Source organism: Gracilinanus agilis, chromosome 2 (assembly GCF_016433145.1).
Source record: "Gracilinanus agilis isolate LMUSP501 chromosome 2, AgileGrace, whole genome shotgun sequence".
NCBI classification, from domain to species: domain Eukaryota; kingdom Metazoa; phylum Chordata; class Mammalia; order Didelphimorphia; family Didelphidae; genus Gracilinanus; species Gracilinanus agilis.
The window spans coordinates 159,457,393-159,466,745 of record NC_058131.1 but is presented as its reverse complement, the minus strand read 5'-3'; positions in this window follow the sequence as shown (position 1 = coordinate 159,466,745).

Below are 9,353 nucleotides of genomic sequence, written 5' to 3'. Positions count from 1 at the left end.
CTTTTCAGGGAAGTGAGCCAAATAAATAACCAATCTTAGGTGCTGGCCTAGGAATTTAAGTTGAGGGGACCCATGTCCTCTAAAGTTTTAGAAAAGACTGGGACTCCAGGACTTAAACCCCAATTTCCAAGCCCTAAAGTATTGGCATAGAACTCCTGCAATTCATGCAGATTTTTATTCAGTCAGGTCTCTTTGACCTTGTGCTTTCTTAGCACTATTAACAACTTTTTTATTCCCTTCTCTTGGAATCAGAGAGGCATTTAATCACAGTCCTATATTCTCAGTCTCAGGCTCAGGAATTTGCATTGAGCTTATATCGCTGTAGAATCAGAAAAAGGATAAATAATGATTATATATGTACTTCCAGTACAAGATGAGAAAAAGGAAAAATCAATTGCTCTCATAAAAAAATGTTTAAAAAATATATATATAGCTTAGAACTAGAAGGGTTATATTACCCAAAAATGAGATTTTCTCTGAGAGAAAATGGATCTTACAAATAGCAGATTCACAATGCACATTCAAATAGAGCACCATAATTTCCAAGAGCACATTTTAAAACAATAAAGAATGATGTTTTAAAAAATCATATACTTGTTACAACTTTTAAATCTTGGCTAAGAGTTTCTCAAAAAATTCTGTTATTGCTTCCATAGCAACATCTGATATTTAGCTCTTCCTCCTCCTCCTCCTCCTCCTTCACCTCCTCCTCCTCCTCCACCTCCTCCTCCTTCTCCTCCTCCTCCTCCTCCTTCTTCGTTTTAATATCTCTTGTCATCTCATGAAGTCATTAGCTTCTATTTGGTCCATTCTACTTTTCAGGGAGTTTGCTCCTTGGGCATGATTTTGTACTTCTTGTTCCAACTTGCTAATTTCTTTCTCAATTCTTTCATCCCTAGACCTCATTTCTTTTCTATTTTTTTTCTTTAAACACTCATTTCATTTTTAAACCTTTTTCAACTCTTTACCTCTCCTAAGAATTCTAGTTGAACTTATGTCCAGGTTCTTTTCTCTGAGTTTTTGTTTACAGATATTTTGGAATAAAATCCTTGTGAATTTGAATTCTGAGCATTCCTGTCACCATAACAGGTTTTTATGGCAGAGTTATTTTTTTGTTTGCTCATTCTTCCAGCCTGCTTCCTAACTTCAGACTTTATGTTAGGATATGTCTGTAGAAATGTCTGGGCTTGTCCTGCTGCTACTTTCTTTTTTATTTATTTATTGTCATGCAAAACATAATTCCATACATAACTGAACCCCAAACTCATACATAACCTAAACCTCAAAATAAAACCAAAAATACACTGATGTGAAAGATGATTCCAACAGTTCTTTCTCTGGAGGTGGATAGCATTCCCTGTCATAAGCCTTTCAGGATTATCCCAGATCAGTGCATTGCTGAGAGTAGCCAAATTTTCACAGATAATCATCGTCCAATATTGCTGTTACTTTGTACAATGTTCTCCCAGTTGTGCTTATTTCACTCTGCATCAGTTCCCACAGATCTTTCCAGCTTCTTCTGAAATATCTTGCTTACCATTTCTTATAGCACAATAGTATTTTATTACCAATGTGTACTGTGATTTGGTCATCTATTCCCCAATTGATGAACATCCCTTCAATTTCCAATTCTTTGCCACCACAAAAAGAATAACTATAAATATTTTTGTATAAGTAGGTACTTTCCACTTTTTAATGATCTCTTTGGGATACAGACCCAGTAGTGGTATTATTGGATCAAAGGCATGCACAGTTTTATAGCCCTTTGGGCATAGTTCCAAATTGTCTTCTAGAATGACTGAATCAGTTCACAATTCCACCATGTTGTGTGGTTAGTGTGATTAGTGACCCAATTTTGCCACATCCCCTCCAATATTTACTACTTTCCTTTACTGCTATATTGGCCCTGCTACTACTTTCAAAACAGTGTTCTCAAAGCAGTCTAATCCAGGACAAAGTCTCATCACTGATCCCCTGGCCTGAGCTCTGCAGGTATCTGACCAGGATTTAGGTTTGAATAACAAGGCTGTGGACATATTCTATTGTAGTTTTTGTAAACTCCTGCTGGATTTAGCTACTAATGGCTAGTTAGAAAGCTCTATAGGGCTCAGATTGACAGAGCTGAAGACTTTGCTTTAGTCTGGAATTGGTACTCTTATTTATTCTTCTGCAGGCTTTAAAGAGTAACCAAGCCCCTTCTCAACTCCAGTGGACAAAGCCACAGAGCTATTTATTGCCTATTGCTGAATTTGCTGCCTGCTCAGTACATTAGCTCAGTGTAACGATACTTGGGCTTTACCCTGAAATGCTATCCTGAACTGCAGGTCCTCTCCGCAGTTCTCCCAGAACTGCATAATCAGCAACAAGCCTGTCTTTTGGCACTTGCTCTTGTATCCTGCACAAATTTAGGCCCCTCTCTGTTGGATCTGGGACTTCCTTTTGCTATAGGATATAACATCTCCCTGCTTTGGAATGCTGTGTGCAGCTGTGCTCTTCACTAGTCCCTGTCCCTATCTGTCTCCCTATGCTAACTTGATCTGGGAAAATCCCTGTAATTTTTTTCTTGAATTTTTCAATCAGGATTTGGTCTGATGCATTTTCTAGATCTCTTTGGAGGCTGGGATGGGGAAGCTCACTGTACTTCCTGCTCCTACACCATCTAGTCTCCTCTCCTATACTTTTCACTTTCTGATGTTAAAATATTCTATTAACTATTAAGCTATTCCCCAGGCATTGGAAATATGGGTTGCTTCCAGTATTGTTTGCTATTACAAAAAAAAAGTACCATGAATATTTTTACAGAGATAGTTTGTTTTTTTTCCTCTCAGGTCAAAACAAGAATCTTTTAGTTGTTATTGTATATTACCATACTACTTTCCAAAAAGACCCCACCAGTTCACGGCTCCAGCAGCAGCTTAATAATTTGCCTATTTCTCTATACCCCAACAACAGTGAATTTTATAATTTTTAACTGTATTTGCCAATTTGGGTGGGAGAGTTCCTCAGTTATTTTAATCAATATTTCTGTGGTTATCAGAAACTTTTGGGTAGTTGTTCAGGAGGTTATTGAAAATCTGTTTCCTCATTCCTAATGGAGAGATGAGAAAGTAGATCCTTCTCCCTTCTTTTGGGCGTAGAAAATCTGCATTTACTGTCAGACTCCATTGATGTGCTGAACTGTATTTCTCTTTTCTTTCTTTTTAAGTTTTTAGTTACAAGGTTAAGGGAGTGGGAAGGAATTGGACATTGGAAGTGAATAGATATCAATGTAAATTTATTCATTTTAATAAAATGGCCTAGAAAGTTAAATTTATGTTTCTTCAGGCTACCAACAATTCATTACCTCTTTTACTCTGTACAGTGTGCTGGGGATCCAAAGACAAAAACTGAACAGAACTTGCCCTTAGGAGTTTATAGTCTCCTAGGGGAGATGACATGTATATGGGTATACAAAATAGATATATGCTAATTTGGGGGAAAGAAAGCATTAGCAATTGGGGCAGGGGCAGAATCAGGAAAGGCTTCTTTGAGAAGGTAGTGCTTGAACTGATTCTTAAAGGAAACTAGGAATTATAAGAGATGAAAGTGATAAAAGATTGCATTCCAGGCATGAAACAGCTACTACAAAAGCAAGGAGGTGGGAGATAATATTATGATTGAGGAAACTTAAGAAGACCATTTAGGTTGGACTTCAGAATATACATAAATAAGTGTCGAGACTAAAAAGGTAGGTTGGAGCTTTGTTGTGAAGAACTTTACATTTTATTTATTTATTTTAATAACAAATTTCCACATAAGTTTTCTGAAGTCATATGATGCATAATGTCTCTCTCCCTACTTCCCTTCCCTTTTCCAGGGCTGACAAGCAATTCAATCTGGATTATACATGTATTGTCACATATGTTATTGTAAGTGAATAATCTTATGAACTCCAAACCCCTCCAAAATATACCCAAATAAACAAATGATAAATCACATGTTTTTATCTACATTCCTACTCCAACAGTTCTTTCTCTGGAGGACATAGAATATCTTTCATAAGCCCCTCAGAATTGTCCTGGATCATTGTACTGATGTTAGTAGCAGAATCTGGGTGAAGAACATTAAATCACAGAGCAGTTTATAGTTGATCCTAGAGGTAATAGTGAGGCACTGGAGTTTAACAGAGGCTGAGGGAAGGGAGGCTGAAAGAGGGTGACATAGACTTGTACTTGAGGAAATTCTCTTTGGTAACAGTGTGGAAGATGGATTAGAGTGGGGAGAAATATGAGTCAGAAACAAATTAGGAGAGTATTATAAGAGCCTAGGGAAGAGGTCATGAGTGGTATGGTCAAGAGCTAGAATGGTAGCTATGTGTTAGAGAGAAGAGGACAATTGTAAGAGATGTTTTGGAAGTAGAATCAATAGGACTTGGCAACCAATTAGATATATGGAGTTATTGGGTGTAAGGAGTAGAGAATACCACCAAGGACCTTGGTGACTGGAAAGATGATAGTACCCTTGACAAAAATAAACATCATATCATAAACAAAACAGAGGAAAAAGGAAATTACTTTTCATATCAATGAATAGAAGAAGCATTCATTGCTAGACAAGGAACAGAGAGGATCACAGAAAATAAACTTGGAGAATTTTTATTATGTGAAATTAAAAAGTTTTTGTACCAAAAAATTCAATGAAGCTAAGCTTAGAAGGCAAGCAGATAACTTAGAAAAATTTCCTTGGAAAGTTTCTTTTCATAAAGGTCTCATTTCTAAGATATACAAAACTATTTCAAATGTATAAGAATTAAGATCCATTCTCCAAAATGGATTTGATAAATGGTCAAAGGATTATGAACACACACTTTTCAAGGGAAGAAATAAAAGTCTCTATAGTTATAAGAAAAAATGTTCTAAATGACAAATTTTAGGGGAAATGCAAATTCACAGCCATCAGACTGGTACATCATTAATGCACTGTTGACGGAACTCTGACATGGTAAGGCCATTCTGGAAAGCAATTAGGAAATATGATCAAAAAATTACTAAACTGTATATACCTTTTGATCCAGCTATACTATTACTGAGCCTTTATATGAAAGAGATAAGAGAAAAAGGAAAATGTCCTTGATGTACAAAAATAAATTCTTGATAATTGAAAAAAGAAAGTAATGCTTAGAATTTATTATGTACTTTTTCCTAAAAAAGCAAATAATGTTAAGTGAAGATGTTCATGGTTTCAAACAGAATTCTCTTTCTGTTCTGTTATATTTATAAAAATATTATTTTGAATTAAGTTAAAAATAAAATGTAAATGAAAGTTACTAGTATAATTAATAGCTTCAGTAAACTAGAAACATACAAAATAAGCCCACAAAAATCAGCAACAATTTTATAAAGTAGCAACAAAATCCAAGTAGAAATAATGTAAAGGGAAGTCTCATTTTAAAGAACTATAAAACATAAACTATCTGTGCATCAATCTCCCAAGACACATTCAAGATCTATATAGACATAATTATAAAACACTAATAACATAAAGAATGATTTAAATAACCAGAGGGATATTCAATACTCATGATTGGGCTACATCAATATAATAAAATGACAATACTATCTAATTTGCAGATTGAATGCTATGCCAAGCTACCAAGAGCATACTTTATAAAGCAAGATGAAATAATCTCAGAATTCATTTGGAGCAACAAAAGATTTAGAATCTCAAGGGAAAGAATGGAACGATTAAGATGAGAGAAGAACAGCATGTCTAAGCCTAAGATTATATTATAAAGCAGTAAGAATAAAAACTACTTGGTACTGGTTAAAAACTGTAAACAAACATTGAAACAGACTCAGAAACAATTGAACTCAATTAAATATTTAATAAGCCCAAGAACACAAATTACTTGGAGAACTCCTTAACTGACAATAACTCTCGGGAAAACTGGAAAGCAGTGTTGCAGAAATTGTTAAAACTATAGTTTCTTAACCTTTTAAATGTCACAAATAATTCCTAAGAATTAAGTTTTTAAAGGCATAAGATTCATGACTACAAAGGAAACCAAATTCTATTGAACTACAGTTATTAAAAAAAAATCCACAGACTTCAGGTTAAGAACCCTTGGTTTAGTTCATCATCTTGAAATGGTACTAGAGTAAGTCCAAAGTGGATCTGTGACCTGAATGATAAAGACTATAAAAATAAAAATTTCAAAAACTAGGGGGAAAAAAAAACAGATGAGGTGTTATTTATAGCTATGGCCAGGGGAAGAGTTCTCAATTAAATAAAGTACATGGGTAATTAAAAAGTAAAATCATATAATTTCAATTACATGAAATTTTAAACTTTTCAATTTAACACAATGCAACTAGAAAAAAAGAGAAAATGATCTATTAGTGACAAAAATCTTTGCATCAGATGTTTCTGATCTTGAGGTCTAAGATATAAAGGAATGAATTAATCAACGACTATTTATTAATCTTATAATTATTATAATCTTATATATATTATAATCTTGTGATATAATTTATAGTCTTAATAAACTAATTATTAATGTTAATTAATATTGATGTGTTATTAAGTACTGGAGATACAAATAAAATTAATTAAATCCCTGCTCTTAAGGATGAGTATCTCTATTCTAATGGAAGAGGCAAGTACAAATATAATTAATAAATATGAACAAATATAAAGTCGTTGACTATAAGATAGTTTGGGAAGAATGGATCTAATAGTTTAAAGATCAGATAAAGCTTCATAAAGAATATGTGCTTGAGCTACATCTTGAGGAAAGAGAGATTCTCTGAGATAGATGGAGGAGAGGAGAAAGTACATTCCAAACCTCAATGCAGAGGCACACTGAAGCAGAAAGGAGACAGAATATCTTGTGAAAGGAACATAGAGAAGAGCGGATTTGGCAAAGCAAAGAAATATTGAAGGGAGAGAGTAGTATCCAGTGAAGGTGGAAAGACAGCTTGGGGCCAGCTAGTGAAGGGCTTTAAAAACCATAGAAGTTATATTTAATTCTGGAGTGACCACAATGTGTACAATGGACTAGAATGGGAGTAAACTTGATTGCAGACAGAACAATTAGGAAATAGTTGCAATAAACGAGGCAACAATTGATGAGGGCCTGAACTGATACAACAAAAGATCAACAACCATTCTATAATAGATAAATGGTTAAAAGATACAATAAAGGGAGCAGCTGGGTAGTTCAGTGGATTGAGAGCCAGGCCTAGAGATGGGAGGTGCTATGTTCAAATCTGACCTCAGACACTTCCCAGCTGTGTGACCCTGGGCAAGTCAGTTGGCTCCCACTGCCTACCCTTACCACTCTTCTGTCTTGGAGCCAATACACAGTATTGACTCCAAGATGGAAGGTAAGGGTTGAAAAAAAAAAAAAAAAGATACAATAGATATTAAAGAAAAATAAATTCTTAACAACCATAGGCAAGATTGATTCAAATCACTAAGAGATACAAATCAAAACAACTCAGAGGTTTCACAACACATGGAGCAAATAAGCTGATGATGAGAGATGAGTATATTGTTAATTCAATAAATTTTACAATAACTTAATGATGCTCCCTCTTTTGCTTAAGATAGAAATTTTTCTCTGAGGCTGACCCTAATCCCTTTGCCTTCCCTATACCAACTGTTTCATTTAGAGTCTTTTAAATTATTTATTCTTTTAATTCTTTTTGCCATCTGTTTTCCTCTTCTCCAGCTCCTCCTCTTTCTTTCTTCTCAAACTCATCTATGTCTATCAATAGTTAACTAGAACAATAATACTGCTATTTTTAATGCTTATATCCTGGTTGCATTGAGATAGCACTGACTTAATTACAGTTGAAAAGTATCTATTGTTTAAAGCACTCCATTTTTGATTATCTAAATCTTTTTTTGGCTCATTCTTTTCTCTTTAAGTCTATATAACTCATTTAAGAATCCTTTGATTATTCCATTTTTTCCCAAGCCAGAAGTTGTTCTATTTTCTTTAGAAATTTCTGAAAGTCATCTTTATTTTAAATACCCATTTTTTAAAAAGACTAAATAGCTATGCTAGGAAACTGAATGTTATAACAATCTTATTTGAACTTCTAACATTTTTCTTTATGGAAAAGTCTTGTGAGATTCACATCGGTGTTTTTATCTGTCCCAATCCTATAGGGCAGGGGTCGGCAACGTATGGCTCTTTCTGCAGGAGCCATAAAGTCAGTTTTTTTTCAGGCGCTGTTACAGGAGCGCGCACTGTGAGCACTGTACGGCTCTCATGAAATTACATTTTAAAAAATGTGGCATTTATGGCTCTCACAGCCAAAAAGGTTGCCAACCCCTGCTGTAGGGCATATGAAAATTGAAAAGGAAATTACCTTTATTACTTTTATATCAATGATTTTAAAACAAGGGAATTACATATAATCCTTTTAGGTATTAACTATAACTATGATTTTAGAAAGAGTTATACCCAGTTATTAAACTGTGTAGAAGATATCAATTACAATAACATTAATCATAGTATTAGAAAGGATATAGTTTTGAAGTAGTGCACTTCATAAAGCAAGTCCAGACACCCAGAAGTTCAGATTAATGGAACCAATATTTAATTATAATTGTACCTACTGGCCAGGGCAGTCTTAGTGAAGGCTATACTGGACTAAAATTACAGTGCAGTTTTTATAGGGTGCAGATACAAAGCAAATGTTCATAAATGAGACATAACTTTGATGAAGTAAGCAAACTTTATCATCTGGAAGCTATTTTGGTTAGCAGCATGGGGTCCAGGACTTTCCATCATGTATCTTATCCTGGAATGTGAGGCAGTAAAGGAAGTTACTTTCTCATGGATCCTGATTGTGTTGTTTTGAGCTGACTGATCTTCACAGGAAAGCTCATTTCTGATTTCTACTTTTCCCTGGGGAAAAACAGGTTTTCTGGTCAATGACTTAGTTTACCTCACTTCAGTTTGTTGTATTAGAATATTATAGCAACTAACTAGATTAAGAGCTTCTGTTGAAGGAATAAAAACTTTAGATTTGTATAGTTATTTAGGGAAGCTGAAACTCATGCAGCAAGAAATAAACTGTGCTCATTTGGAATGATGAGTGCACAGACAGCTTATGAGAACTTAGGAAAAGAACCTTGGCATGCCAGTTGTTGTTTGATCCTATGAAGATTTACACTCACCATGAGCTCCTCAGAGTATTATGGCCAAGATGGGTTACTTAACCTTGTACTAAAATGTATTACTTCTCATCAAATGTTACCAGAACTTGTTACAAATGTTAAAACATGTTTTTTAACATACTTTGAACATTTTGTCATTAATCACTTACACTAATTAAAAAAAAAAGCCTATAAAACACACT